The sequence below is a fragment of the Monopterus albus genome, unplaced genomic scaffold (genome assembly GCF_001952655.1).
Source record: "Monopterus albus unplaced genomic scaffold, M_albus_1.0 scaffold177.1, whole genome shotgun sequence".
NCBI classification, from domain to species: domain Eukaryota; kingdom Metazoa; phylum Chordata; class Actinopteri; order Synbranchiformes; family Synbranchidae; genus Monopterus; species Monopterus albus.
This window is the reverse complement of record NW_018128057.1, coordinates 180,809-187,476: the sequence shown is the minus strand read 5'-3', so window position 1 is coordinate 187,476 and position 6,668 is coordinate 180,809.

Here is a 6,668-nt window from a genome sequence, read left to right as displayed (position 1 = left end):
CAAACTTCCTGTTTCAAAACAAGATTTGAAGTAAATCTCTTAACGACAGTTTGTTTTATTGTTTCACAGCCACAGTGACACGCTCGGTCACACGTGTTTGATTTGATTCCTTGTGGGACTTTACACTGACTGACATTTATTTCCTGGAGACCAAACCCTGAACCAGGCCATACTTCTAAGTTCAGTGATATACATGGCGAGGACCAGTATCTGGTCCCCACAGTGAGTTACAGGCCACACACACAGTGATAATCCGATGCTAATAAAGCAGGACTGTTTGGCAGAGGGTCGGTCGGTGACCTTTACATGATGATGAAAGACAAATGTCAGGAGTGCAACAGTGTGTGTGTGTGTGTGTGTGTGTGTGTGTGTGTTGCTGTCAATAGGCTTTAAACACACTTTGCTCTGCATCCAAACAACAACAGCAGCTGTGTCAGAGGTGACATTTACTCGCTCATTGCCACAGCAGCGTGCGCGTCACAGGTATTCACACATTGAAACATGTTCCTGGTCCTCTTGAAGCAGTCTGGTTCTGGAACCGACATCCTGCTGCTGCTGAGGCTACCATGTGTGTACGCACGTGCAGTAACACACTGTGAAGACGTGTGCTCTGTGAGGACGGCTGCTTGAGGGTTCAGGACTGGTTTTAGGGTTCAGGGTTAGGGGCCAGGAAACACATTGTCAGTGAGGGTCCTGACAAAGACAGGAGACACAACTCTGAGTACAGTATGTGAGCGAGGCCCACAGGGACCTGAGCTGTCACCAGTTTAGTTTCTGCTGAGGCCTCCTTCAGACAGTTAGTGAGCGCTGTTGATGCTTCGGCTTCTACAGAGGGACGAATTCAATCTGCTTTTGTGTTACTGTGTGTGTGTGTGTGTTGTCTGTAGATAGCAGCAAGAAGTGCAGTCAAAGTTTTATCATGTGCGGACTTTAAAGCAGCATACGCTTCCTGTTCAACTGAAGGATTTCTGTTTATCTGCGCTGAGACACCACAGATACACTAATACTACTACTGATACAGTACTGTAAGTCTACTGTAAGTAATCAGACTTGTGAATGCCTCTCACATGCACGCCTCTCTCACATGCACACCCCGCCTGTCGCTGGCAAGTAAGAATTTAATTGTGCATTGTAACTGCTTGTTTCTACTGTGCATATGACAGAATAGGATTTCTCTTTATAACTGACATTAGATCTTAAAAACAGAACTCGTTATAAAATTTATTACATGAAGTCATATTTTCTGATGTACATATTTGTACACATTTGAGAGAAGTAGTGTACTTTTTCAGTATACTACATGTATCTGAGCTTAAGTTGATTTACAATTAAAGGTTTTCAGTAAAAACAAGAACATGTTATAAAATATATTTTAGATTAATTTCCCAACATCAAATACTATTAGGGAAAATAGAAATACTGTATATGATTATTGGAAGCTTGATGCAGAATTTGTTTGTGGACACATTTTGCACGTGTCTTCTGAATAAACGTATCAGGGTGGTGTTAGCTTATCAGAAGTAACTGGAAGTTGGCAGACTTCTCAGTTTTACCTGGAATTAGCTGAAATGATGGCGTTCCTTCCAGGAAGTTTCTGACAGAATGAATCTGGCACTTAACTGTAATACTTGTAGTGAATTCATAAAGACGTTGATTAACACATATGCTTGTATGAATCCAGCGGTGCGCACACAGAGCTCTCTAACTAAATTCAGATGTTCCTTCAGTTTCTTATAACCAAATATGTGCATCCTGTCAATATGTGCTAACCAAATATAGGCGTCCTGTTGCAGCCAATAAAAACGCTGCTGTCTGAATAACAGCTGAAGCAATAACCACCAATAAACCAGCAGCGCTCCTTACTCCAATACCAGCTCTTTATTCCAACAGAGCTGATAATGCTGACGACCCCGGCCTGCCTCCTCACCTCACTCTAATATTCTTTATTGGGTTCAGATTTTGATTAGGTTAAACTGTTTAGGTGACGGGCATCTGATTGGCTGAGACACTGGCTTCCACCTGTTTCTGGGGATTTACCTGCTGGAGAATAGTAAATGTGATTATGTTTTATTCTTCATGAGGCTCATGTTTCACATCGAGCTGATCAGGAAGTCAGCCAATGAGAAACCACCCTCACTCAGCTGTCAGATATACAGTTCAGAGATGTTAAGGGTCGCTTCATTTATTTTACTTGCCCCCGTGTCCTGGTTAGTTCATCTGTCATGTTGTGTCTAACAGGTATGTTCGTTGTGTATGATAACACGCTGTAGCTGTGAGCAGATCTACCAACATATTTGTGCTTGTTGAGGCTCAGTGCTTCTCCTAACTTCTGTGAAGACACATTTTATTCCAGCTGTGTTTCACGATTTCATCACTGACGGTGTGTTTCTACAGCAGCCTCTACCCCTGGGCGTCTACAGGAGGAGTTAGAGGTGGTGACTTATAAACACTTAGGTTACAGCTACATCTACTGTGGATCTCGATGAAGGTTCTCAGTCAACCGGCTGGAGTTACCTGGAAATTGAGTCATGGCATCTGGATTTTATTTCTTGTTAGTTTGAAATGTTTTGCTCTCATCCAAGCTTATTCAGTCTGAGAAATGTTGGTTAGGGATCCCATATACTGTATATCCACACCCCACCCCTTTCCCTTATAGATAAGAGCACACTGTCCGGTGCACCATGAGAAGCTAGTGGATCAGTGTGAGGTCAGACTGTAAACAGTGACGCCATTCTCAGCCTGTGGAGCTGTTTGTAGGAAACAGACAGGCAGAAACCTGCCCCCCAGTGAAACGATGTGGCTCACTGGGGAGGTCTAATAGCTGGTGGACAACGGTGGAGGTCTACAGCACAGAGCGATAAGCTGGGCCAGCGTCTGGACTCGCACACATTAGGGTGAGGACACCACATTCACTGGTCCTGCTGGTCTCTGAACGGGGCTGGTGGGAAGTAACACAAACAGACAAAACCACCGACTGCTTCCTTTCACTTTCTTGAAATCCTCGGTGTCTGTGCAGCGGTAACTCCTCCTGGTTCAGCTGTCGGCTCCACTACTGTTCACTAAATGCAGTGCGTTGCAGGTTGTCGTGGATTCTCTGACTCACTTGTGTTCTTGATGTGAAACTGCAGCCATATTGCGAGAACTGAGGCAGCAGAGGAATGAAAGCCGCTCTAAGTCTGAATGAATCCTGGTTTAACACGCAGCTGTCAGGGCTGATAGTGGTCCCTGGAGCCCTTGAGGCCCTAACGAGTCTGTCTGAAGACTAAAATAACCACAGGCCTCTTAACTGTGTGTTGTGTTAATGTTTGTACTCATGCTGAAAGAATGTGCTGTGTGTGTTTATGTGATAAGCAGGAAGTGTTCAGCAACAAACTGCTCACCACCACGACACACAGTGGCCTTTGACCTATGATACTTTATTCAAACCATGTATACAACAAACAGTTTTGCACAGAACAAACTACTTCCTGGTTACTTCTCTCAACATGTTTGCTCCTGAAGGTGGCACTGCTCCAATGCAGCATCCATTCTCTTATTATATTCTTATATATTTTTATTATACTGTATCTCTTCATTTACTGCTTAAAGTGCCTTAGATTTTGTGTTACTTATTCATCTACTTTATATTTCATTTGTATTTTGTGGCATTCATGTGGACGGCAAATTAAGAATTTCATTGTACAGGGAAACACGTTTCCTAACTGTGCATATGACAAATAAACACTTTGACCTTTGACCACAGCAGTGTGAATAGACCAGACCAGATGTCCTCAGACCAGATCTGGGCCACCTGTGTATGCTCTCTTAGATCCGATTCCTCTCCGACCTCTGACTGTGCAAGCACTATCAGAACTGTCAGATCAGAATCCATGTGGGCGTTTTAATGTCTCCTCCTCTGCTCATACGGCCTGTTTTCATCATTTGGCATTGGTCCCTCAGACCGCTAACAATAAACGTGGAGGAGAGCGATGCCAGAGACGGGGTCAGTGGAGAGACCAGGATGTTTCCCATGCGGTGGACATTTATGGAGAAGCTTCTGATCAGGCCAAACTGGAAGGAACATATCATAACCCAGCAGTTTGGGAGGAAACTGGGCCATTTGACCATCGCACACATGACCTGGTTGTTATTCTTGTGCGCATGTGGCTCACATTTCAGTTACATGTGTGCATGTGTGGCAGTTTAGGAGCTCAGCGGTGTTCACACCGGAGCCGAGTACATGGCACTGACACACAGACGGGAATCAGCAACACACAAAGATCAGAGCTGAGTGCTGAGGCCTGTGAACACAACTGTCAGGTGTGAGTCCTCCCTTCAGGTAAGAGGTTCTTGAGGTCAGAGGTCGCTCAAGGATGCGATGCCTTGCTCCTAGGCAACCGAGCAGAGAGACACATGACTTCCTGTTGTGATGGATGGCAGTCACTAAGCAACAGAGAGGCGATATGGAGACCTAATCAGACAATGAGATTCACACTGGAGAGCATCATCAGTCATCCTCCACATATCGCCACAGCAATGGTCACTGCTTCCTTCAGGCCGTGTATGTGTGTTACTGGGTATGTTTCTGTGTTTTGCTTTGTGTGTATTGCTGTGAATGTTGTGTGTTATTGTGTGTGTGATGCAGTATTTACAGTGCGTGTCTCTGCGTGATAGATGGCCTCATCTTAATCTGACACACACAGACACACACACTCAGTAGACTGGAGACTGACATCAGAGCCAGTTAAGGGCTGTAACACTCAAGCTGCAGAGGGCAGTGTGCATGGTCATTGAGGTAAATTATACTGCATGAATGAAGTACAGTAAGGGTGGCTGGGTGTGTGTATTTCTTGTCTCCCGCAGTTTGGTTGTTGCATCACTCGGTGACATCACTATGTCATGTGTAATGAGTAGTCTGATCTGAGATCCAGAGGGGCGGAGCTTCACGCTAGTTTAGGCAGATACAAACATTTTGTTGTCAAATTGTGTGTAGATAATGGTAATGGGACAATATGACTTTTTCTTGACACGATTTGATATGGTGTGTACAATGTATTCCCTCCCCCCCACCTTCCTTTCCTAGCACTGGCTTGATTATGTACAGAACAACTGACTTGCGTTCTGTTAGGACATCTTATTTACAAAAAATATTAAGTTTCTGGTGTATGGAGACCACACGATATGTATCGCTAGACAAAACAACATTTTTGTTTCAAGATTCATTGAATTTTGATATATTGTTCCTTGTTCAGGAAGCAGCTTTTGCAGATTGCCACTGTTTTTGGTTAGAATGACAACCAGCGAGGCCAGACCAGCTGTCGCTAACTAACGACAACTCCATGAACAAGTAGACAACACGCTGGCTGCTGTCTGCCGAAGATCGTCTATGAGGTGAAGAGGCATCACTCTAACACCACTGAATAATCAGAGTGAACCGAGCAGAGTGAGACGTCTTCACTGGTAAAACTATCAGTCCATCTCACATAAATGATGAAAATGTAGCACATTCTGTGTGCACGCAAATGGTTACGAAGGTCCGTCATCTGTTACATTAAATATTACATAACTTACATTATCTTTTTGTTTTGTGTTTTTAACCCAAATTACTGCCAGATGGGCAAAGCGGTGCTTTTAGATTAGATTAAATTAGATTCAACTTTGTCATTACTCATGTACAAGTACAAGGCAACTAAATGCAGTTTAGCATCTAACCAGAAGTGCAATAACAGCAGTGCAGAGTGTGCAGTATCTACAGTCTGTACAGTCAGAACTAATTTACTGATATGTACGATTGATATTTACAGTAAGATATGTAGGGTGATGTACGATGTACAACAGACTGTGGATTCAAATTGCAAGTAACTGACAAGGTACCTTAAGCTTATAGAACACTAGTGCAATGGGATGAGATGGAATGAAACAGTGCAGAATAAGAAGAAAAGTTACATGAGTGAACAGTTCAATGGATGTAAGATAAATAGACAGTATCTGCATATGTACAGGGTGCGAATGAATAACAGAGCAGTATTCTGTGAGTAGAGTATGTGCAAATTAACAGATCACTTCACTTTTAGCTGCAGCACCATGTCAGCCCAACACCCCCAGTACATGCAGATTATTACCGCAGAATGTCCAGATCCCAAAAATTGCCATCCAGGACAGCCCTAGTGTGTGAGCCAGAGGGAAGGTTGTGTGAGGTTAATATCACAGAGACACTCCCTCTCTCTCTCGTATCAACACACACACTCAGTGTACATGTCTTTATTCAATGTGAGGTCATTGTCTGTCTCCTTCAAAGGGCCGCTTTAGGGTTCGGACCTGGTCTTCGGGTTCAGGGTAGAGCCAGGTTTAGGGTGAGGGGAAGCGTTCGGCGTAGACATTTTAGTTGTGCTGGTTGGGGGTAGGCAACGCATTATGTGAGTGAGTGTCCTCACAAAGAAAAAATGGCATGACTGTGTGTGTGATATGAAAAGTGTCAGTGGCTCGGTTACAATTGTTAGAGAGATCTCGCTGTGTGTGTGTGTGTGTGTGTGTGTGTGTGTGTGTGTGTGTGGCCTGAGGGCAGCGCCAGGCAGGAAAATTTGTTACCTCTTGACATCATAACCTACACACGCTCTCTCTTCTTCTTTAGTAGCTTTTGAAAAATGTGGATCATTATTTGTTTACAACGCGCACACACACACATACAC